Genomic DNA, 24,172 nt, shown 5'->3' with positions numbered 1-24,172 from the left:
GTACATATGTCAACGTGAAACCACAGTATGCGATTTATAAGGCATTTCAAACACTTGAGCGTTGTATAATCGCACTGGAGATACTTTATCTTGATAGTACTCATAATTGCAAAAGTATATGTTTAGTGTTATAGGTCGACCACATTTATGTGACACTGACCTTTAAGTTGGTATGTATTAAAGTAACGTTATGATGATTACTTACGTTTTCGAAGTAGTTCATGCACATTTCATCTCCTATGGACAAAACTTGCTCATATTTGATATATATATTTTTAATTGTAAAGCAATTGGGGAATCAGTTGCTATCTTGGATAGGACAGCCATTACTTCGCTTTACTTCATTATGTTGACATTTAAAATGGTATAGCAGTTTAAATTTCCCTTTGTCGAGTCTTAATTAAATGTATTTAGTATGTTTTTCTACATTTTTCATTTATACATGTGTATACAATAAATCAGCTTGCTACCAGCCCGTGTAGTTTTATATCAAGAAAAGCCACTTTGTTTCATTATTTTTATTCCTCTCATATGCAAAAATAGTATCAAATTAAACAAAACTGAGACGTTCACACTTTATTTTATTATTTACCAAGTAGTACCAATTAGTGAAACGTTAACTGTTAGTTGCATGTCACATAAAACAAGGATGGGTGCCATAAGTTTTGCAATTAGCTTTAGTTTTTCGTATGAGTTATGTTCCAAGACTTAAAAGATGGTATTGATAACTGTTTGTTAAAAGTGGCAACAATTATTATTTACGTGTATGTGTGAATTTGTAAGTAATTTCTTAGTACTTTAAGAGTCTTGTTCACAGTTTGGTAAAATGATGATTTTGTTTTAAATAATTGTCATAGATTAAAAAATGAATATATACAATGTTTAAACAAGCGAAATACGACTCCTCTCTAAGAAAATTGTAAAACATATATTAGTTCATTAATGTAAAATTGTCATTCAAAACGGTGAAATAATAAAGCGTTTTTAACACTTTACCTTGGTTATTTGGATATTAAGTGTAGTACTAACATAGCTTTTATAATACATGATTCTATATTAAAGCCAGTGTGGCGAAATGGTAGCGCAGCAACTTTTTCTTCCAGATAACCCTGGTTCGAATCCAGGGGAAGGCAATATTAGTTATTCAACCTTTTTTCTTGCTGTTGTAATAAGTTATACCTATTTAAAGGAGTAAAGCTTTGTGAGTAAACATATTTTTATTTCTAATCGTATAACTGTTTTTGTTAGCAGTGGTTTTATAGTAACACATGTGTATCACATATGATATATAACGAAAAGTTGCTGCAAAATATGACAGTTTATTACTTTTCTACACATGCATGTTGAAAGTTATCTTTGTAAAGTTTGAAAGTCATAATTCTTATTGTTCTTGTGGTAGCAATACATTTATAATATTGCATGTATATAAAATGATCAAGCGCAAAACATTCAATATCTCACTGATGCCTTCATAATTGCAACACGAACAAGTTCTACCCAGAAAAAGGATTCTTAATAACAAGAACATAATAATTTTATAAAACAAAACAATTATTAAGATTAACAGATATATAACAGTTATACAATGCACAAGATAATTCTTCTTAATACAAGTTTTGCTGTACATACAATTTTGTTCTGTTGTTTTGCATATTGTCCATACGCAAATGATATCATTTTAAATACACGTTTGTAACATATAATTATGTTTTACAATATATGTAAATTGAGTCCTGTGTTTACGTTTTGTTTTCATACAGTGTGTTGATTGAAACACCCAAAAATGATGAATTTGTAAAAAAATGAGTAATTACTCATTTTCTTATATTTTTATATGATCACAGAACTTTTGTTCATCGTGTGGTATTTAAATGTAATTTTGGGAAAAGATTCTATGTACGTGATGTGTAGAAGCATGTAAGTTACCAAATGACACAGGGACGTATCCAGACGAACTGTCCTGAAGGGGATGGGGACTTTGGATGACAACTTTAGAGCAGATCAAATTTAGATGAGCGTATCGGTAAAAAAAAAACAGATTGTAAGATAATTTCATGCAATATTCTTAAAATAATAATTGTAATTGTCCTTTTTCGAAAGTGAACCAAACCCCAGATTGCAATGCATTAGAAATACAATATACTGATGAAATATGTTATAAGTTAACAATGTATCAAGGGAAGGATACTGTCTGGGAGATACGGTCTTGGGGAATGTTATCGGAAGGGATTTCATCGGAAGGGGGGGGGGGGTCGGCGGGAAAATATCCGTACATCTGGAGTCATGGTTGTAACATTCGTGTTCTTACTCAGATGAGCTATGGTGGGTCACACATTATCTCGTGCTTTTTAGTTATCGGTCATTGATCATCAGTAAACACACTAAAAATAATTCATGCTGAAACAACATATATTAGGATATAGAATTAATTAACAAATTAACATAAAACATCTATATTAAAGGGGAAAAGCATACTTAAAAAAAACGCATTAAGACATTTAAACAGTGGCAAAGAAAACCTGTGCTTTTTCTAGATAATTACATTACCGGTAGTTTACACAATAACGATATTGTTACATACATGTACATATATTTTAGGATTAAGAAATGTGTTTTGATGATGATATTTACATAATTTGGGTTCTTGCATCAGGTCTTTGGATTAATGTGTTTCTGTATGGTATAACACTTTTCGAACTTACAAGAGGTAAGACGTAGTTCATTATTAATCCATTGATTTTCCGACCTGCAATGAAAGGCTATTTGATGTTACGTACGTAGTAGACAAAGAAACCAATAATAATTTACAGGACATAACATACAATTTATTGAATACTTAAACAAGTGCAGCTCATCGCCAAATACAAACACAAACTAAGACAAAAATATAAGTTGGTTATTTTAAATGGAAGTTTTTGGTAAAGCATAATTGTGCGACAAAAAAGAACAACCACTCAGAGAAGATAATAACGTAAATGCATGCTTGTTTCAAAAACGACATACACTACTAAACATTTAATGTATAATAATCATTGTTAAACAATTGTCGTTCATAGCAATATGCAATATTTTCAGGTAAAAAGTCGTTCTACTCTGTTGTTCAAAGTCATCATAACCGAGCTGGAATTACCAGCTGCACGTTTCACAGATTGGTCACTTCCGAGAAGCGAACTTCACACGTGTCGGGGTTAACGCCCACTATAAAGTCAGCCTCACTGTACATCACGCGCAGCACGTGTTATCGAAACCCGTCCGGATTACTGGAGCCCTGGACCACAACAGAGCCCTCCAGTGGATACCTGCCAACTGTGGAGTGCCAGGAAACGAGGAGGCTGACCAACTAGCGAAACAGGAAGCAAAAACAGAGCAATCAAATACCCAAGTTTCATACAGAGAGAAAGTCACCATCATAAAGGCAATCACCAGGCCCCAGCAAGAACAAAATGCTTATCACCTGCCTAACAGAGAAGAACAAGTAGTGATGGTTCGACTACGCTCAGGACAAAACAGACTGAATGCTCACATATACAAATAATACAAGCTGGTACCCTCACCACTCTGTCCATGTAGAGAAGATGAACAAACTGCTGAACACGTTCTCCAAAGATGCAAAAGACACGACCAGAAGCGAGCTGCGAAGTGGTCCAAAGACACAACCCTCCACAGAAAACTGTATGAAGGTCTGGAAGATCTAAGATTATTTTCATGTTTTTATAACATAATGCAAATATAAATATATGTTGGATGTTTTACGCGAGTTTTGAGTCAACCTTTTTACGAACACGGAACTGTGTTGAATTGGCTTATTGTTACATTGATCGGTCATCAATTCCAAAGGAAAAGCTGTTCATTATCTGAGTAGCACCAGTGGTCACGAAGACCGAGATATAATTGTTTCTATGGGGCTAGAACGGATTGTAGGCAAAACCGTACAAGTTTGTGCCCTCCATTTTCAGATTGGATTTGTACTTTTGTTCGTAGTATTTCTTCAGTTTCAACCCTCTATTCAGAGGTACAAGTTTCTGCTTGTCAGTCTTGCTTTCGGCGGACAAATATTTCAGAGTATCTATTTTCTTCGCCCTTTTGGTGAGTTTAATGTCCGCGCACTGTAGGAATGGGTCCTCACCAGGTGTGTGAGCGTCGTAACGTCCCCGGATGACGCAGTGGTCGAATTCCATGTCAGGCAGTTTCTACAATTCACATGATTTATTTCATTTAACTCACACTTTAGTTTTGCGTATACTTACAATGATATCCGCGCAGTTTTGCGTATACTCACAATGATATCTGTGCAGTTGTGTGTATTCTCAATATGACATCCGTGCAATTTGCATATACTCACAATGATATCCGTGCAGTTTTGTGTATACTCACAATGACATCTGTGCAGTTTTGCGTATACTCATAATGATATTCGTGTAGTGTCGTGTATACTTACAATAACAGCCACGTAGTTTTGCGTATATTCACAATGACAGCCGTGTAGTGCTGTGTATACTCACAATGGCAGCCGTGTAGTTTTGCGTATACTTACAATGACAGTCGTGTAGTTTTGCTGGTAGTCCTGTGCGTGCACGTACGGATCTGTGACCACGGTTCTTATTTGTGCCGTCTATTATGTAGAAAAGAGCGAGAAAACGCCTGTTGTATCATGTCGTTTCTTAATCTTTAACTCTCGCTAGTGGTTTGTTTGAGTCATCTAAATTTCAGTTGTGTGTATGTAACATTGTTTGAAATTTACCCTTATGAATCTGCCTATTTGTATATAGACCTCTTCTTACATGTTCATTTTATAAAAGATTAAAAGCACGCGTTCATAACAATGTAAACATTTGTACAGTATCCGCAATATGATGAATGTACACTTAAAAACCATAAATATTTTTTATATCAAAAGTCTTGGACAGAAAACAACGCATATTATAGTGATTTTTTACACGTATTTGTCACGTAAAACCATCTATGCAATTCATTTACTTATTGAACACTGTCTTTATTCAATATCACATAACATCTTGTTGTCTGTCCCTCTAAATAATGTTTAAGTCAACTGAAACGTTTAAGTGCCTTTAAGGTGTCTTTGTATTAGGTACTCGGACCATGTGCGGATAGATACTTATACATCGCCTTCTTAACTATTGGTTTCACGACCAACACGTAGCTTTACTTACTTGTCCATGTATGTACATTTATCAAAGGGACCTGGCTATGAGGATTAAGATTCTTTTGTAATGTCTTTTTCTGTTAATTGATAAAGGTGTAATTTTATCGTTTGCAAATACATACACTTAGTAGAGTTAAATGATTGTACATGGGGCCAAATATGTGTTGTACACTTAGTTTTATTTTAACAGCTTTTATTTTCTGTGCTTATAGTACTATTCTTTTTTCATGTATATCCGTGTAATAAATTTCTCTATAAAAGTAGATAGTGCTGTTTTTTTTCTAGAAGTAACACAATTTATTCCCGCATTCCTCAATATTTAAGAATAAAGAACAGCCTTAAGGTAGAGAAAAAATAAATGAGCAGTTCCCAAACTTCAAATGTTTTTGTTACAAGTCGTGAGTAGGAAATAATTGTTCACTTCCCGACCTGTTTTGATTCAAAAACACTTTATGCGAATATACAACTCGACTAGTCATTGTAAGCCCTTATAATATAGCTCTTGAATTTCTGTAAGAAATCATGCGTATGATGCGAAAATATATCGTGATAGCAGGCACTCTCTCGTCCATTATACATTGAACAAGACGATATGTTCACATTAGCCACATGTTTCAACATCAGAAAATCATCACAATTATCACTATTTATTCTTTAATATCAATTTTTTTTTGATTCTTGAAAGCATAGTCTGACTATTGCGATATGTTGGATAAATTACAGGTATTATGATCTGGTACTTAATTTCCGATGTGATGTTGCTTTCAAGTACACATGAGGATGAGAAATAGAAGAACTGACATATAGAAACACCAAATAAGTAAACGTATATGAAAATAATTGAACCGACCAGTGAGATCTTCGACTTATTTCTTCACATTTTCATTTTGGTAGCATACCTTTAACTGCAAGAGACGAACAAACATGTATCTGATCTGACATCACGTTACTTTATTTATAACGTTTACAATATTGGCTTAAAGTTGAGGTAGTTCTCAAGATATGCAGAAGTCATGAGCTTGTCACGCCAGGTCAAGGTGATGCACAACGATAAATCATTTTAGCCTCCATATTTTTCACAAATCGGTTCAATATTATGTACCATTTGAAGGGTTTTCTTGAAAGTTTGCATACACATTTAGTTAATTTAGACATGGTTTAGCATACACGAGTCAGTAATGCCGTCTGGTGGTCAAGGGTAAAACATTTGGGGCTCTTGTTTGTGACTTCTTCCTATCTCATAATGCCACGGAAAGATTTTGTGAAAAAGTTAATTCGACTTTAAAATGTCCATGAAGGCATACGTGAATAATATTTGCACAGATTCAATGTGGCCAGTTAATGGTAAAAAACAACGACGAAAGCATTAAACTGTTGCGTTGACTGTTTGGGAAATCTTTAAATACTAGGTTAAGATTACAGGGATGACATTTTTTTTCACTTCTGTTGAGAATGCATTTATATCTACATATTAAATAATTATCGTTATTAAAAATGTTAAATGTTCATACTTGTTTTATATTGGAAGTAATTGTAGTTTATTGTTATGTAGCTGCGTATGAAAAATCAAATCAGCGTTCATCGATGCCAGGAATAATAAAGGTATTTAATGCTGATATTTATTTTTGGTTTCTTCACTTGATATGCAGGAAATGTCTTTGTCTACGGGGTTATACCGATACATGATTGCTTTTTTAAAGTGGATGAATAACATTTGCACTAGCGTAAGAAAATGATTTTTACAGTACATTGCAGTTTTGTAGATTCTTGTTTTTTGCCACATCACAAAGCATAACGATTGGAACTGTGTTTGAAGTGTCGCTTAACTATTACACTTGCTAAGTAGGTTTTGTAAAACGCTATTGGCAAGTTCTAAAAAATTTACGCGTTCAATGTCTGGGAAAAGTGAAACAATGCGGACAGTTAATTTCGCAATCCTCGTTTGAGTCGTCTTGACCCGAACGATAAAATACCTAAAATAACTTTTACAATGCAGTGAATGCTTAAACTAAAATGCAAACACTAGTCATAAAAAAGCTTTTGAATACACAAGCATGTGCCTTTATAAATATAAAACAGTCAAAGATTTGACAAGTATGACTTAAGTTCCCTTAAGAATTATTTGTCAAAATTGCAGTCGTATCATAAATTTATGAACGATTTGATATATTTATATATAGATCGGCTATACAGAAAACTATTACATGCACTTATCTAAATCGTTCCAAATTTAATTTAAAGTAATACATAGCATGCAATACATGTATCTAGATAGAAATGAAGATTTAAAAATATAATATAAACAATGTAAGGTAAAGCATGCGAAACAACGAGGGAGGAATTGCTTAACAATTGCAATTTAGAAAGATATTAATAATGTTCGGAAACAATAGACAAGCTTTGATGACTATACCATTTACAAAAAGTTAAACGCAAAACATGGCATGTTTATGTTGTGTTTAGGCCTAACAGTTATATAATCAGACATATACATGTACGTAGATGACGAAATTCTGATTTAATCATATCAGTACTACATATTGTATACGTAAGATCCTTTATGTTAATATAAATATTGCTTAATGTATCTCTGTTTTTAATGATGAGAACACCGTTAAATATATTAAAATCGATTGTCTGTTTTCCTGTGTTTATACAATTCTAATAGGATTTCAAACAATTTGTTTTTAAATTTAGTACTTTATCTTACTGTAAGACTATAGTTCATTAGGTTCATTGGAATATTTAGTGAAATAATTGATAACTATTTTAATAAAAACTTGTGTCCATGATGACAATATCATATCATGCTTTATATGGTTCTACGTGCAATCTCAAGATTTAAATAAATTGAATGCTGAATTGAACAATTTGATAAGAGCAATACACAGTTTTACTGCCAACTGCATGATCTTAATACGAATATCATTTCTTACTTGTATGTTCTTGCTATGAAGATCTCCGAGAAACGTATATTCCTTCCCGGTTTTACAATCAGCAAACAATCAACAAATTTAATAATGCTATGGCCTCGCGTGATGACAACATTATACGAAATATTGCCATGTATATTTACTATGCCTCCAAAAGACGTAAAATGATGTTGTTAACTTAAACACTGGTTTTGCTGTACCACTGTTAAATTATATATGCGTTCACATTGATATTATATCTATATGCATTTTGTAGGTGTTTATGTATATGCAAGGACCGGTGGCAGTATGGCAAATAAACCTTACTAGTCCCGATTATTAATTTATTGTGTGTTGACATTGTGTGAGTGTTGTGGTATGGCCTCCTATCCTTTTGTAGGATGCGGTCAGCAGGTGCGGCTCTGCCAGCATGCAGTAGAGTGCCACTGGTGCAACCGATGGCAAAATCGCAAATGTGACACAGGTAAGTAAATTAATTATATAAGAAGACAAATAACGTTTCATTCTACAATGCGTTAGGTCAAAATGACCCATGAGCATTGTTATAATCGTATAACATAGTCAATGTCGTCAAAAAAGTAACCTACACAATATATAGTGTTTAATACAACGTTATTCTAAATTACTATGTAAAAATAAATTAAATACAAATATTTAATACATTTAACATATGCAATTGGGTACATAAAATATTATATGGGGATCTGTTTGTATCTAGTTTAGTAAATAATTATGATGAGGCTAGTCATCTGAGGCTAGACAAACACACAGCATACCATCACAAACACACAGCATTAATCACAAACACACAGCATACCATCACAAAACACAGAATATCATCACAAGCACACAGCATGATATTATAAGCACATATCATATTATTTAAACCTTCATCATGTCAATGAAACAGCCGATATATCAAAAGTCAACAGGAGACAGACGAGGCGTTCCATAGATATTGATACAACTTGCTCGTATTTAATATAGAATGTAGTTATATTTATTTAAAAGCAAGTTATACTATATCTTGTATTACATCGAACTGTTTACTTTATTATGTTGACATTAAAAAGGCTTTAGCAGTTTAATTGTTCGCATTCATTTTGAATGCTTTGCTAAATTGTTCATATACTACTATTCATGTGTATACATGATCTTGCTATCAGCCTGTATGGTTATGTATCAAGAAAAGTCATTGTGTTTTTATATTTTATTCGCCTCTTGTGCAAAAGTATATAAAATATAAAAAAAATTGATCAGGTGGGAGTAATTCAGAAACATTTATCATTTATCATAATAAAAAGGACGATTTGTTGTAATTTCCCTTTGTAATCTTAATATCACAAAAGTACAAAAAAATAATGCAATTAATTTTATCATTCTTTTAGCCAAATACTTTATCTTTAAATGTAAATGCTAAAGCATCGTCAATATATTCACACAATCTATGAGCTACTTAACCCATAGGCTAAAAATAGAGGAACCAATATCACACATAAAACACACATATGAATTGTTTAGTCAACGATGGAGCACATTCTTAGATAATACAGCTGTATGAACACGCCAATCTCTTCTTAGTACAATACTTTTAATAGACTTTTAATAGAATCTAGACCGCCTACCTCTTTGTTCTCTTTCTTCTCTCCACCACATAATACTCTGAAACTATATTTCTTTCAGTTACATTTGTTAGAGCTTAAATTGTCAAACCTCTATGGTAGTTTGTATGACTGTAAAATTTATGTTTTCAGAAATAAAATAAAGGTCGTTTAAAAGCTAACAAGACGTTTAAAAAGACATTAAACGAATTATTTAAAATGTTTTGCAATGCGACCCCATTAACAATGATTGAGTATAATCAATTGTCAATTGCAAAATTTGACATTAAATCACAGTTCCAAATCACATATAAGAATGTTTACGAGATTAATTTCGAATCATAGCGTTGAATTGCATAAATAAATGTTTACCAGATCAACTTTACATCACAGTCTTCAATAACATAATTTGTAAGAGGTCAAGTGATAATAAAAAGTAGTAAACATACGTGTATATCAATCAACATTCAAGGCATACTAGCGGATAATTTAAAAATTGATATAAATTGACTATTCCATTTTCTGTGTCTAGAGGGCAAGACATGGGGGAAGATGGAGAGACTCGCCCAGAAACGAGAAAGCTTGATGGAAGCTGGCCCAGATGGGACCACAGGCGAAGATGAGATGATGAGATGATGAGAGATAACATGATACAAGCTTCTTTGCGCAACTCCTCCTTCTTTTTGCCTGCGAATGAAATTCGCCGATGTTTTTGAAAATAATTATTTGCAAACTATAGGGCATATTGTAAAAGTTTCATGGATTAAGTTATCATTTTAGGAGTAGTTACCTTTTGTTTTAAATAACATGTAAAAGCCGTGTGATTGCAGTATTATCCTGAAAATTAAATCGCAAAATTCTTACTGCATGTTTACCCTTCCGACAACACTGCACCCATGGCGAGGGATACACTGTTTGGCGCAGTTTGTGTACAATTTTGATAAATGGCCACGTATGCAAATGAGTTTGCAACGTTTTTAACCAATTAACGTACATTTTCTTTATCTCTCCAATCTTATAGTTATACATTCAATTAGCATAAATGACACACTTTATTCGTGTCGTGTATTCATACTCGAGTACATGTACATGTGATTCGCGGTAAAAAAAAATTACCAAAACAGTAAGGTAGCGGGATAGTATTGTATACATGTATGGTCAACCGGATTCCCGTACGGAAACTAATGTCCACCGTAAGAGTACTGTGTACTTTAACCCTTACAATGCGGGAACCGAGTTTTGAAGGTCTTTGCAAACAGTTTGGATCCAGATGAGACGCCACAGAACGTGGCGTCTCATCTGGATCCAAACTGTTTGCTATTCTGATAGTAATTTTTGGAAAAAAATCGAAGAAATGCTAATTGTAGAAATTCAGCAGACGACATTTTAGCAGACGATAAATTTCCCAGCATGCAAAGGGTTAATATCTGAATCCATAAAGGTCAGTGTCAGGCTAATCACTAACTTAATGAGCGGAGGAGAACTGTTTATATTAATATATTCCCCGCCTTCTGACTTGCGGACGTTATAACCTTATATCATCCAATCTGTCGATTTGTTTGTGTTACTGTCCATACCCTGCTTATACCCTACCCTCGAACAATGTAGAATACGATTATAACTATGGTGTTTTTGTTTGCGATGATGGTGGGGATGTGATTCCAACCAAGAAAATGGGCGTAGAGTAAAAATGACTGTGGCAGTATTAAAAACAATACACCATTAATATACCGGTGGAATTCCTTACACAATTAAACGTGTGCATTCTTACAATGTCATGCACGTACAATGTTTCATGATAAGGATCGTACATATGTCAACGTGAAACCACAGTATGCGATTTATAAGGCATTTCAAACACTTGAGCGTTGTATAATCGCACTGGAGATACTTTATCTTGATAGTACTCATAATTGCAAAAGTATATGTTTAGTGTTATAGGTCGACCACATTTATGTGACACTGACCTTTAAGTTGGTATGTATTAAAGTAACGTTATGATGATTACTTACGTTTTCGAAGTAGTTCATGCACATTTCATCTCCTATGGACAAAACTTGCTCATATTTGATATATATATTTTTAATTGTAAAGCAATTGGGGAATCAGTTGCTATCTTGGATAGGACAGCCATTACTTCGCTTTACTTCATTATGTTGACATTTAAAATGGTATAGCAGTTTAAATTTCCCTTTGTCGAGTCTTAATTAAATGTATTTAGTATGTTTTTCTACATTTTTCATTTATACATGTGTATACAATAAATCAGCTTGCTACCAGCCCGTGTAGTTTTATATCAAGAAAAGCCACTTTGTTTCATTATTTTTATTCCTCTCATATGCAAAAATAGTATCAAATTAAACAAAACTGAGACGTTCACACTTTATTTTATTATTTACCAAGTAGTACCAATTAGTGATACGTTAACTGTTAGTTGCATGTCACATAAAACAAGGATGGGTGCCATAAGTTTTGCAATTAGCTTTAGTTTTTCGTATGAGTTATGTTCCAAGACTTAAAAGATGGTATTGATAACTGTTTGTTAAAAGTGGCAACAATTATTATTTACGTGTATGTGTGAATTTGTAAGTAATTTCTTAGTACTTTAAGAGTCTTGTTCACAGTTTGGTAAAATGATGATTTTGTTTTAAATAATTGTCATAGATTAAAAAATGAATATATACAATGTTTAAACAAGCGAAATACGACTCCTCTCTAAGAAAATTGTAAAACATATATTAGTTCATTAATGTAAAATTGTCATTCAAAACGGTGAAATAATAAAGCGTTTTTAACACTTTACCTTGGTTATTTGGATATTAAGTGTAGTACTAACATAGCTTTTATAATACATGATTCTATATTAAAGCCAGTGTGGCGAAATGGTAGCGCAGCAACTTTTTCTTCCAGATAACCCTGGTTCGAATCCAGGGGAAGGCAATATTAGTTATTCAACCTTTTTTCTTGCTGTTGTAATAAGTTATACCTATTTAAAGGAGTAAAGCTTTGTGAGTAAACATATTTTTATTTCTAATCGTATAACTGTTTTTGTTAGCAGTGGTTTTATAGTAACACATGTGTATCACATATGATATATAACGAAAAGTTGCTGCAAAATATGACAGTTTATTACTTTTCTACACATGCATGTTGAAAGTTATCTTTGTAAAGTTTGAAAGTCATAATTCTTATTGTTCTTGTGGTAGCAATACATTTATAATATTGCATGTATATAAAATGATCAAGCGCAAAACATTCAATATCTCACTGATGCCTTCATAATTGCAACACGAACAAGTTCTACCCAGAAAAAGGATTCTTAATAACAAGAACATAATAATTTTATAAAACAAAACAATTATTAAGATTAACAGATATATAACAGTTATACAATGCACAAGATAATTCTTCTTAATACAAGTTTTGCTGTACATACAATTTTGTTCTGTTGTTTTGCATATTGTCCATACGCAAATGATATCATTTTAAATACACGTTTGTAACATATAATTATGTTTTACAATATATGTAAATTGAGTCCTGTGTTTACGTTTTGTTTTCATACAGTGTGTTGATTGAAACACCCAAAAATGATGAATTTGTAAAAAAATGAGTAATTACTCATTTTCTTATATTTTTATATGATCACAGAACTTTTGTTCATCGTGTGGTATTTAAATGTAATTTTGGGAAAAGATTCTATGTACGTGATGTGTAGAAGCATGTAAGTTACCAAATGACACAGGGACGTATCCAGACGAACTGTCCTGAAGGGGATGGGGACTTTGGATGACAACTTTAGAGCAGATCAAATTTAGATGAGCGTATCGGTAAAAAAAAAAACAGATTGTAAGATAATTTCATGCAATATTCTTAAAATAATAATTGTAATTGTCCTTTTTCGAAAGTGAACCAAACCCCAGATTGCAATGCATTAGAAATACAATATACTGATGAAATATGTTATAAGTTAACAATGTATCAAGGGAAGGATACTGTCTGGGAGATACGGTCTTGGGGAATGTTATCGGAAGGGATTTCATCGGAAGGGGGGGGGGGGTCGGCGGGAAAATATCCGTACATCTGGAGTCATGGTTGTAACATTCGTGTTCTTACTCAGATGAGCTATGGTGGGTCACACATTATCTCGTGCTTTTTAGTTATCGGTCATTGATCATCAGTAAACACACTAAAAATAATTCATGCTGAAACAACATATATTAGGATATAGAATTAATTAACAAATTAACATAAAACATCTATATTAAAGGGGAAAAGCATACTTAAAAAAAACGCATTAAGACATTTAAACAGTGGCAAAGAAAACCTGTGCTTTTTCTAGATAATTACATTACCGGTAGTTTACACAATAACGATATTGTTACATACATGTACATATATTTTAGGATTAAGAAATGTGTTTTGATGATGATATTTACATAATTTGGGTTCTTGCATCAGGTCTTTGGATTAATGTGTTTCTGTATGGTATAACACTTTTCGAACTTACAAGAGGTAAGACGTAGTTATTATTAATCCATTGATTTTCCGACCTGCAATGAAAGGCTATTTGATGTTACGTACGTAGTAGACAAAGAAACCAATAATAATTTACAGGACATAACATACAATTTATTGAATACTTAAACAAGTGCAGCTCATCGCCAAATACAAACACAAACTAAGACAAAAATATAAGTTGGTTATTTTAAATGGAAGTTTTTGGTAAAGCATAATTGTGCGACAAAAAAGAACAACCACTCAGAGAAGATAATAACGTAAATGCATGCTTGTTTCAAAAACGACATACACTACTAAACATTTAATGTATAATAATCATTGTTAAACAATTGTCGTTCATAGCAATATGCAATATTTTCAGGTAAAAAGTCGTTCTACTCTGTTGTTCAAAGTCATCATAACCGAGCTGGAATTACCAGCTGCACGTTTCACAGATTGGTCACTTCCGAGAAGCGAACTTCACACGTGTCGGGGTTAACGCCCACTATAAAGTCAGCCTCACTGTACATCACGCGCAGCACGTGTTATCGAAACCCGTCCGGATTACTGGAGCCCTGGACCACAACAGAGCCCTCCAGTGGATACCTGCCAACTGTGGAGTGCCAGGAAACGAGGAGGCTGACCAACTAGCGAAACAGGAAGCAAAAACAGAGCAATCAAATACCCAAGTTTCATACAGAGAGAAAGTCACCATCATAAAGGCAATCACCAGGCCCCAGCAAGAACAAAATGCTTATCACCTGCCTAACAGAGAAGAACAAGTAGTGATGGTTCGACTACGCTCAGGACAAAACAGACTGAATGCTCACATATACAAATAATACAAGCTGGTACCCTCACCACTCTGTCCATGTAGAGAAGATGAACAAACTGCTGAACACGTTCTCCAAAGATGCAAAAGACACGACCAGAAGCGAGCTGCGAAGTGGTCCAAAGACACAACCCTCCACAGAAAACTGTATGAAGGTCTGGAAGATCTAAGATTATTTTCATGTTTTTATAACATAATGCAAATATAAATATATGTTGGATGTTTTACGCGAGTTTTGAGTCAACCTTTTTACGAACACGGAACTGTGTTGAATTGGCTTATTGTTACATTGATCGGTCATCAATTCCAAAGGAAAAGCTGTTCATTATCTGAGTAGCACCAGTGGTCACGAAGACCGAGATATAATTGTTTCTATGGGGCTAGAACGGATTGTAGGCAAAACCGTACAAGTTTGTGCCCTCCATTTTCAGATTGGATTTGTACTTTTGTTCGTAGTATTTCTTCAGTTTCAACCCTCTATTCAGAGGTACAAGTTTCTGCTTGTCAGTCTTGCTTTCGGCGGACAAATATTTCAGAGTATCTATTTTCTTCGCCCTTTTGGTGAGTTTAATGTCCGCGCACTGTAGGAATGGGTCCTCACCAGGTGTGTGAGCGTCGTAACGTCCCCGGATGACGCAGTGGTCGAATTCCATGTCAGGCAGTTTCTACAATTCACATGATTTATTTCATTTAACTCACACTTTAGTTTTGCGTATACTTACAATGATATCCGCGCAGTTTTGCGTATACTCACAATGATATCTGTGCAGTTGTGTGTATTCTCAATATGACATCCGTGCAATTTGCATATACTCACAATGATATCCGTGCAGTTTTGTGTATACTCACAATGACATCTGTGGCAGTTTTGCGTATACTCATAATGATATTCGTGTAGTGTCGTGTATACTTACAATAACAGCCACGTAGTTTTGCGTATATTCACAATGACAGCCGTGTAGTGCTGTGTATACTCACAATGGCAGCCGTGTAGTTTTGCGTATACTTACAATGACAGTCGTGTAGTTTTGCTGGTAGTCCTGTGCGTGCACGTACGGATCTGTGACCACGGTTCTTATTTGTGCCGTCTATTATGTAGAAAAGAGCGAGAAAACGCCTGTTGTATCATGTCGTTTCTTAATCTTTAACTCTCGCTAGTGGTTTGTTTGAGTCATCTAAATTTCAGTTGTGTGTATGTAACATTGTTTGAAATTTACCCTTATGAATCTGCCTATTTGTATATAGACCTCTTCTTACATGTTCATTTTATAAAAGATTAAAAGCACGCGTTCATAACAATGTAAACATTTGTACAGTATCCGCAATATGATGAATGTACACTTAAAAACCATAAATATTTTTATATCAAAAGTCTTGGACAGAAAACAACGCATATTATAGTGATTTTTTACACGTATTTGTCACGTAAAACCATCTATGCAATTCATTTACTTATTGAACACTGTCTTTATTCAATATCACATAACATCTTGTTGTCTGTCCCTCTAAATAATGTTTAAGTCAACTGAAACGTTTAAGTGCCTTTAAGGTGTCTTTGTATTAGGTACTCGGACCATGTGCGGATAGATACTTATACATCGCCTTCTTAACTATTGGTTTCACGACCAACACGTAGCTTTACTTACTTGTCCATGTATGTACATTTATCAAAGGGACCTGGCTATGAGGATTAAGATTCTTTTGTAATGTCTTTTTCTGTTAATTGATAAAGGTGTAATTTTATCGTTTGCAAATACATACACTTAGTAGAGTTAAATGATTGTACATGGGGCCAAATATGTGTTGTACACTTAGTTTTATTTTAACAGCTTTTATTTTCTGTGCTTATAGTACTATTCTTTTTTCATGTATATCCGTGTAATAAATTTCTCTATAAAAGTAGATAGTGCTGTTTTTTTTCTAGAAGTAACACAATTTATTCCCGCATTCCTCAATATTTAAGAATAAAGAACAGCCTTAAGGTAGAGAAAAAATAAATGAGCAGTTCCCAAACTTCAAATGTTTTTGTTACAAGTCGTGAGTAGGAAATAATTGTTCACTTCCCGACCTGTTTTGATTCAAAAACACTTTATGCGAATATACAACTCGACTAGTCATTGTAAGCCCTTATAATATAGCTCTTGAATTTCTGTAAGAAATCATGCGTATGATGCGAAAATATATCGTGATAGCAGGCACTCTCTCGTCCATTATACATTGAACAAGACGATATGTTCACATTAGCCACATGTTTCAACATCAGAAAATCATCACAATTATCACTATTTATTCTTTAATATCAATTTTTTTTTGATTCTTGAAAGCATAGTCTGACTATTGCGATATGTTGGATAAATTACAGGTATTATGATCTGGTACTTAATTTCCGATGTGATGTTGCTTTCAAGTACACATGAGGATGAGAAATAGAAGAACTGACATATAGAAACACCAAATAAGTAAACGTATATGAAATAATTGAACCGACCAGTGAGATCTTCGACTTATTTCTTCACATTTTCATTTTGGTAGCATACCTTTAACTGCAAGAGACGAACAAACATGTATCTGATCTGACATCACGTTACTTTATTTATAACGTTTACAATATTGGCTTAAAGTTGAGGTAGTTCTCAAGATATGCAGAAGTCATGAGCTTGTCACGCCCAGGTCAAGGTGATGCACAACGATAAATCATTTTAGCCTCCATATTTTTCACAAATCGGTTCAATATTATGTACCATTTGAAGGGTTTTCTTGAAAGTTTGCATACACATTTAGTTAATTTAGACATGGTTTAGCATACACGAGTCAGTAATGCCGTCCTGGTGGTCAAGGGTAAAACATTTGGGGCTCTTGTTTGTGACTTCTTCCTATCTCATAATGCCACGGAAAGATTTTGGTGAAAAAGTTAATTCGACTTTAAAATGTCCATGAAGGCATACGTGAATAATATTTGCACAGATTCAATGTGGCCAGTTTAATGGTAAAAATCAACGACGAAAGCATTAACTGTTGCGTTGACTGTTTGGGAAATCTTAAATACTAGGTTAAGATTACAGGGATGACATTTTTTTTCACTTCTGTTGAGAATGCATTTATATCTACATATTAAATAATTATCGTTATTAAAAAATGTTAATGTTCATACTTGTTTTATATTGGAAGTAATTGTAGTTTATTGTTATGTAGCTGCGTATGAAAAATCAAATCAGCGTTCATCGATGCCAGAATAATAAGGTATTTATGCTGATATTTATTTTTGGTTTCTTCACTTGATATGCAGGAAATGTCTTTGTCTACGGGGTTATACCGATACATGATTGCTTTTTAAAGTGGATGAATAACATTTGCACTAGCGTAAGAAAATGATTTTACAGTACATTGCAGTTTTGTAGATTCTTGTTTTTGCCACATCACAAAGCTAACGATTGAACTGTGTTTGAAGTGTCGCTTAACTATTACACTTGCTAAGTAGGTTTTGTAAAACGCTATTGGCAGTTTCTAAAAAAGTTTACGCGTTCAATGTCTGGGAAAAGGTGAAACAAGCGGACAGTTTAATTTCGCAATCCTCGTTTTGAGTCGTCTTGACCCGAACGATAAAATACCTAAAATAACTTTTACAATGCAGTGAATGCGTTAAACTAAAATGCAAACACTAGTCATAAAAAAGCTTTGAATACACAAGCATGTGCCTTTATAAATATAAAACAGTCAAGATTTGACAAGTTACTTAAGTTCCCTTAAGAATTATTTGTCAAAATGGCAGTCGTATCATAAATTTATGAACGATTTGATATATTTATAAACCCGTCCGGATTACTGGAGCCCTGGACCCACAAACAGAGCCCTCCAGTGGATACCTGCCAACTGTGGAGTGCCAGGAAACGAGGAGGCTGACCAACTAGCGAAACAGGAAGCAAAAACAGAGCAATCAAATACCCAAGTTTCATACAGAGAGAAAGTCACCATCATAAAGGCAATCACCAGGCCCCAGCAAGAACAAAATGCTTATCACCTGCCTAACAGAGAAGAACAAGTAGTGATGGTTCGACTACGCTCAGGACAAAACAGACTGAATGCTCACATGTACAAATAATACAAGCTGGTACCCTCACCACTCTGTCCATGTAGAGAAGATGAACAAACTGCTGAACACGTTCTCCAAAGATGCAAAAGACACGACCAGAAGCGAGCTGCGAAGTGGTCCAAAGACACAACCCTCCACAGAAAAACTGTATGAAGGTCTGGAAGATCTAAGATTATTTTCATGTTTTTATAACATAATGCAAATATAAATATATGTTGGATGTTTTACGCGAGTTTTGAGTCAACCTTTTTACGAACACGGAACTGTGTTGAATTGGCTTATTGTTACATTGATCGGTCATCAATTCCAAAGGAAAAGCTGTTCATTATCTGAGTAGCACCAGTGGTCACGAAGACCGAGATATAATTGTTTCTATGGGGCTAGAACGGATTGTAGGCAAAACCGTACAAGTTTGTGCCCTCCATTTTCAGATTGGATTTGTACTTTTGTTCGTAGTATTTCTTCAGTTTCAACCCTCTCTTCAGAGGTACAAGTTTCTGCTTGTCAGTCTTGCTTTCGGCGGACAAATATTTCAGAGTATCTATTTTCTTCGCCCTTTTGGTGAGTTTAATGTCCGCGCACTGTAGGAATGGGTCCTCACCAGGTGTGTGAGCGTCGTAACGTCCCCGGATGACGCAGTGGTCGAATTCCATGTCAGGCAGTTTCTACAATTCACATGATTTATTTCATTTAACTCACACTTTAGTTTTGCGTATACTTACAATGATATCCGCGCAGTTTTGCGTATACTCACAATGATATCTGTGCAGTTGTGTGTATTCTCAATATGACATCCGTGCAATTTGCATATACTCACAATGATATCCGTGCAGTTTTGTGTATACTCACAATGACATCTGTGCAGTTTTGCGTATACTCATAATGATATTCGTGTAGTGTCGTGTATACTTACAATAACAGCCACGTAGTTTTGCGTATATTCACAATGACAGCCGTGTAGTGCTGTGTATACTCACAATGGCAGCCGTGTAGTTTTGCGTATACTTACAATGACAGTCGTGTAGTTTTGCTGGTAGTCCTGTGCGTGCACGTACGGATCTGTGACCACGGTCAGTGTTGCGAAACTCGTGCTCTCGGGGCTGGAGGACGGCAATAATTAAGTCGTTTAAAGTTAAGTTAGTTAAGTTTAAACCGTTTTATTTCAGCTCGATTGGATCGAAAGCCATAGACATAAGACACTCTTCACTGTGATTTTCCTGGGAGAAACGGTACATGGTGTCTTAAGAGAAGATCACGAGAATGCTCCCAGAGTGGTAATCGAACCTATATCTCCTGATCGTTTGGCGGGCATCAAATATACTACACCAACATAACCTTGTTAAATTTAAATTTATTTAATAACATTCATGCACTAAGAAGAAAGCGAAATGTAGGGAGTTTACACATACTTACCCAATAATATATTAGTATATGTAGTATTAAATTGATCGACGTAGCAGTTACAAGATGAACACATGATTGCGATCAAAACAATCTTCATTGAACCTGTATAAACGTGTTTTTTTCGTGAGAACTCGTGTCATTTTGAAATGGATTGTATTGTGTTCCATCAATATGGACTTTAAACTGAGTATTTAAACTGATGGGTGTATCATAAATAGTCATAACAATTTGAACTATATTTGATGTGTTAATCACAAATATTTGTTTATCAAATAGAAGGTGTTAACTGGAACATGAGGACCCTACATGCATATGTAATAAGTTTATTTAAAAAATCAATAAACGAATTTAACTATAAGTAACAACTGTTCATGCTTGAAGCCACGTGCCAGGGAATCCAGGCTCGTAGTGGTTGAAGTTCTGCTGCCACTGGAAGATGTTCTGGCCGGGCGCGTACACCTCTACCGGGTCCTGCACGGGCTGGCCTCCGCACGGCAGCGCGTGCCGGAAACACGTCGGGCTGCCAGACTAAAATTCTACGTATATGTAAAAGGTTATTTATCAAATATGATCGAATGTTGCAAAACAAATCGATCAAAATCAAATCAAGGGTATATCCAAAAAGTAGGGTCGCTTGGGTAAGTGAAAACACACAATTTTTTACGCCTTAATTAAAAAAAAAAATCAATTTATTGTTCTTATCGGCTTATCAAATACGGTGTGGAAATCGGATGAGTAAGAATTACACTTCAACGACATTAGTGTGTAATGTATTAAATAAGATCGCATCGGAAATGTAGCACGCGTGTCATGTTAAAATAATATTGATTGTAAATCGAAAAAGGAAGGGTATGAAAAAGGCAAAAACATGAACAAAGCCCAAACTCCGTGTTCTCTTCCATTTAATAGTACGGTATCCGAGGTATATTCTATATAAAAACATTCTTGTAAGACATCTTGGCTTCACTAATGGCGGAAGCAAATGCAATTTTTAACCGGTGATTTTTGTAATCGGTTATATTTTAGACTGTGAAACTTACCGCAAATACATCCAGATCCCCTCTTTGCCGTGGAGATATAAGGCACAAGTGTCCAGCAGTGTGCGCAATACACAGAGCTACAATCCAGGCTTGCACCCAAGACATGCTGAGAGAATTTAAGAAATACCTGTTAACAAACACTTAAATATTTCAATGAGATATTTATACTTAGACCATGGCTTGTAAAAAATTTTCATGTTCTGTAAATGAGACATTATCAGTTAGATTTTAAAATTCTCATAATCGCTTTCATCTATTAAATGGTCAAGTGAATTACACATGAATAAATGTTCACGTGAATAATATTTTAGGATTACTGTTACAGAATATATTGGATATAGGTTTAAAAAAGCATATTTGGAAATTAGATAATATGTTTAAACATATTGGATGTGTTAACTGCAAATAACTGATTGAAATAGGTATTGATATGCTGATCAAATAAAAAAAGTGGCCGTGTAGTGAGAGACCAATGGTTACTCTCATTAATAATAATTTGTAAGTACCGTAATATTTGGTTATCCGCTGCTGATTTTACACAACGGAATTTTTGTTACTTTAATTTAAACGTAAGAGGAAGAGCGAGTTTTGTATTTGAGCAAAATATAAATAACAGTGTCAGTTTTAGAACAAATCCCATAATCATTACATACTGACGTATCAAACAGTTATCAATGACATCTTGATCAGTCATATTGCATGACCCCACTGATATATACATACTAGATCATCAAGAGGTATAGAGGTGTCCAATTATCAGTTTTGTTTTTAAATTTAAACATTGCATTCCCACATGGTACACTCATATGTTATGTATTATCTTACCTGCAGCCAATGAATCAATACTGACTTAGTTTGCACCGGGGGAGGGGGGGGGGGGGGGCAATTGCGTTTATTCAACGCAGAATCTTGTTCATTTGTTTTGTTTATTTAAATTTAAAAGTAAACTGTATGAAGGCGCGGTTACAGGAGTTTAGGTCAAAATATTTAACCATTGCCAACTTAAGTTGTAATAGTATCACGACGCACATTTTATCACTTTGTATATAAACCTATACATCACTTCAACAACACAAACTCACCACGCCACGGAGTTTTCATTGAACTAAGTAAGCATGAAGGAACACAAATAGAATCTTGTCAAATTTTATGGTTGTACGCCGTTTCCGCCCCTCTTGATCCTTAATACGTCTATGGTGAGCTAAATTGTTGCGTAATTGCTCATCTACTTATATATGCTTACAATAACATAAGAATGCATGTGTGAATACAAAACTGATGTTTATTTTGCGGGACGTGTATTGGAATGTAAATAGTATGAAGAAAACAACTATTCAAATGCAATAACAACCAATAGCAATATTTATTATTTAAGATGCGAAATGGCATGGCGCCAAATGACATACAGTTTGAGAAATTCACCACAGGAGTATTAGACACATCCCATAATGGATGTTAAGACATAAATATGTGATGCATTATTAAATGTAATAAGGGTAAAATACACTTGTTTTTTTTTACAGAAAATATGTTTGTCTTTGTGTCATGTTGCTGTGTAACTTATAACGAGCTAGGTACATATTTGTCTTTAACTCAAACAAATCACCCTTTGTAAACTTGTTATTTTTGTGCAAGTGGTGTCACTGCGCTTTTAGAAAGATAACAGATGAGAGTATGTTTCAGAAATTCATATACACACCAGTATAGTCTATGAATAAGAAACATTTCCGTTTGCGTTTGGTATGAGCCCTTTGTACATATGTGTCTTGTTCTTTGAAAATAGGGCAAGATACATGTGCGTCAAGTGTCGTCCCAGATTAGCCTGTGCAGTCCGCACAGGCTAATCAGGAACGACACTTTCCGCTTTTATGACATTTTATGTTTAAATGTAGTCTCTTCTTAGAAAAAATCCATTTAGGCGGAAAGGGTCGTCCATAATTAGCCAGTGCGGACTACCAGTCTTCTCAGAACGCATATGAGCCTCGTTATGGCAAAACTGGGCTTAATAAGTGTGCGTAAAGTGTCGTCCCAGATTAGAATGTGCAGCCTACTCAGGCTTATCAGGGGCGACACTTACCGCCGAGATTTTCGTTTAGAAGGTACTTCCTTTAAAACAAAAAATCCATATAAGCAGTGATGGGTCACTGAGTATCTCGTGGTTTTAGTCATAAGTGAATTTTGATAATTCCTATGGTAGTTACTCTATAATTGCCTCTTTCATATATTGTACTTCGTGGCAAAGTGCACATTCGTGTTCACTTTTTGTACTGATGATATACATAACTGCATTAACCCATTTATGCCCAGTGGACTCTCCCATCCTTCTAAATTGGATCAATTTATTTCCAAAATTAGGGGTGTCAAGTATATTTATTTCTATATTTAAAATATTCCATAAAGAAATTCATTTAAGCAAACAGCGCAGACCCAGATGAGACGCCGCATTATGCGGCGTCTCATCTGGGTCTACGCTGTTTGCAATGTGCTTTTTTCAGGACGCTAGGTTAATAGCATGAGTCGAATAACATTCGTTGGACATGGGCTTTAATACGGTTGTGTGCTGTTATGTCGAGATGTATCGAGTGAGTACGCCATGTGATGATGACCG

This window comes from Dreissena polymorpha, chromosome 4, assembly GCF_020536995.1.
Source record: "Dreissena polymorpha isolate Duluth1 chromosome 4, UMN_Dpol_1.0, whole genome shotgun sequence".
Classification (NCBI taxonomy): Eukaryota; Metazoa; Mollusca; class Bivalvia; order Myida; family Dreissenidae; genus Dreissena; species Dreissena polymorpha.
The sequence above is the reverse complement of the archived record's forward strand: the minus strand, read 5'-3'. Positions refer to the sequence as shown.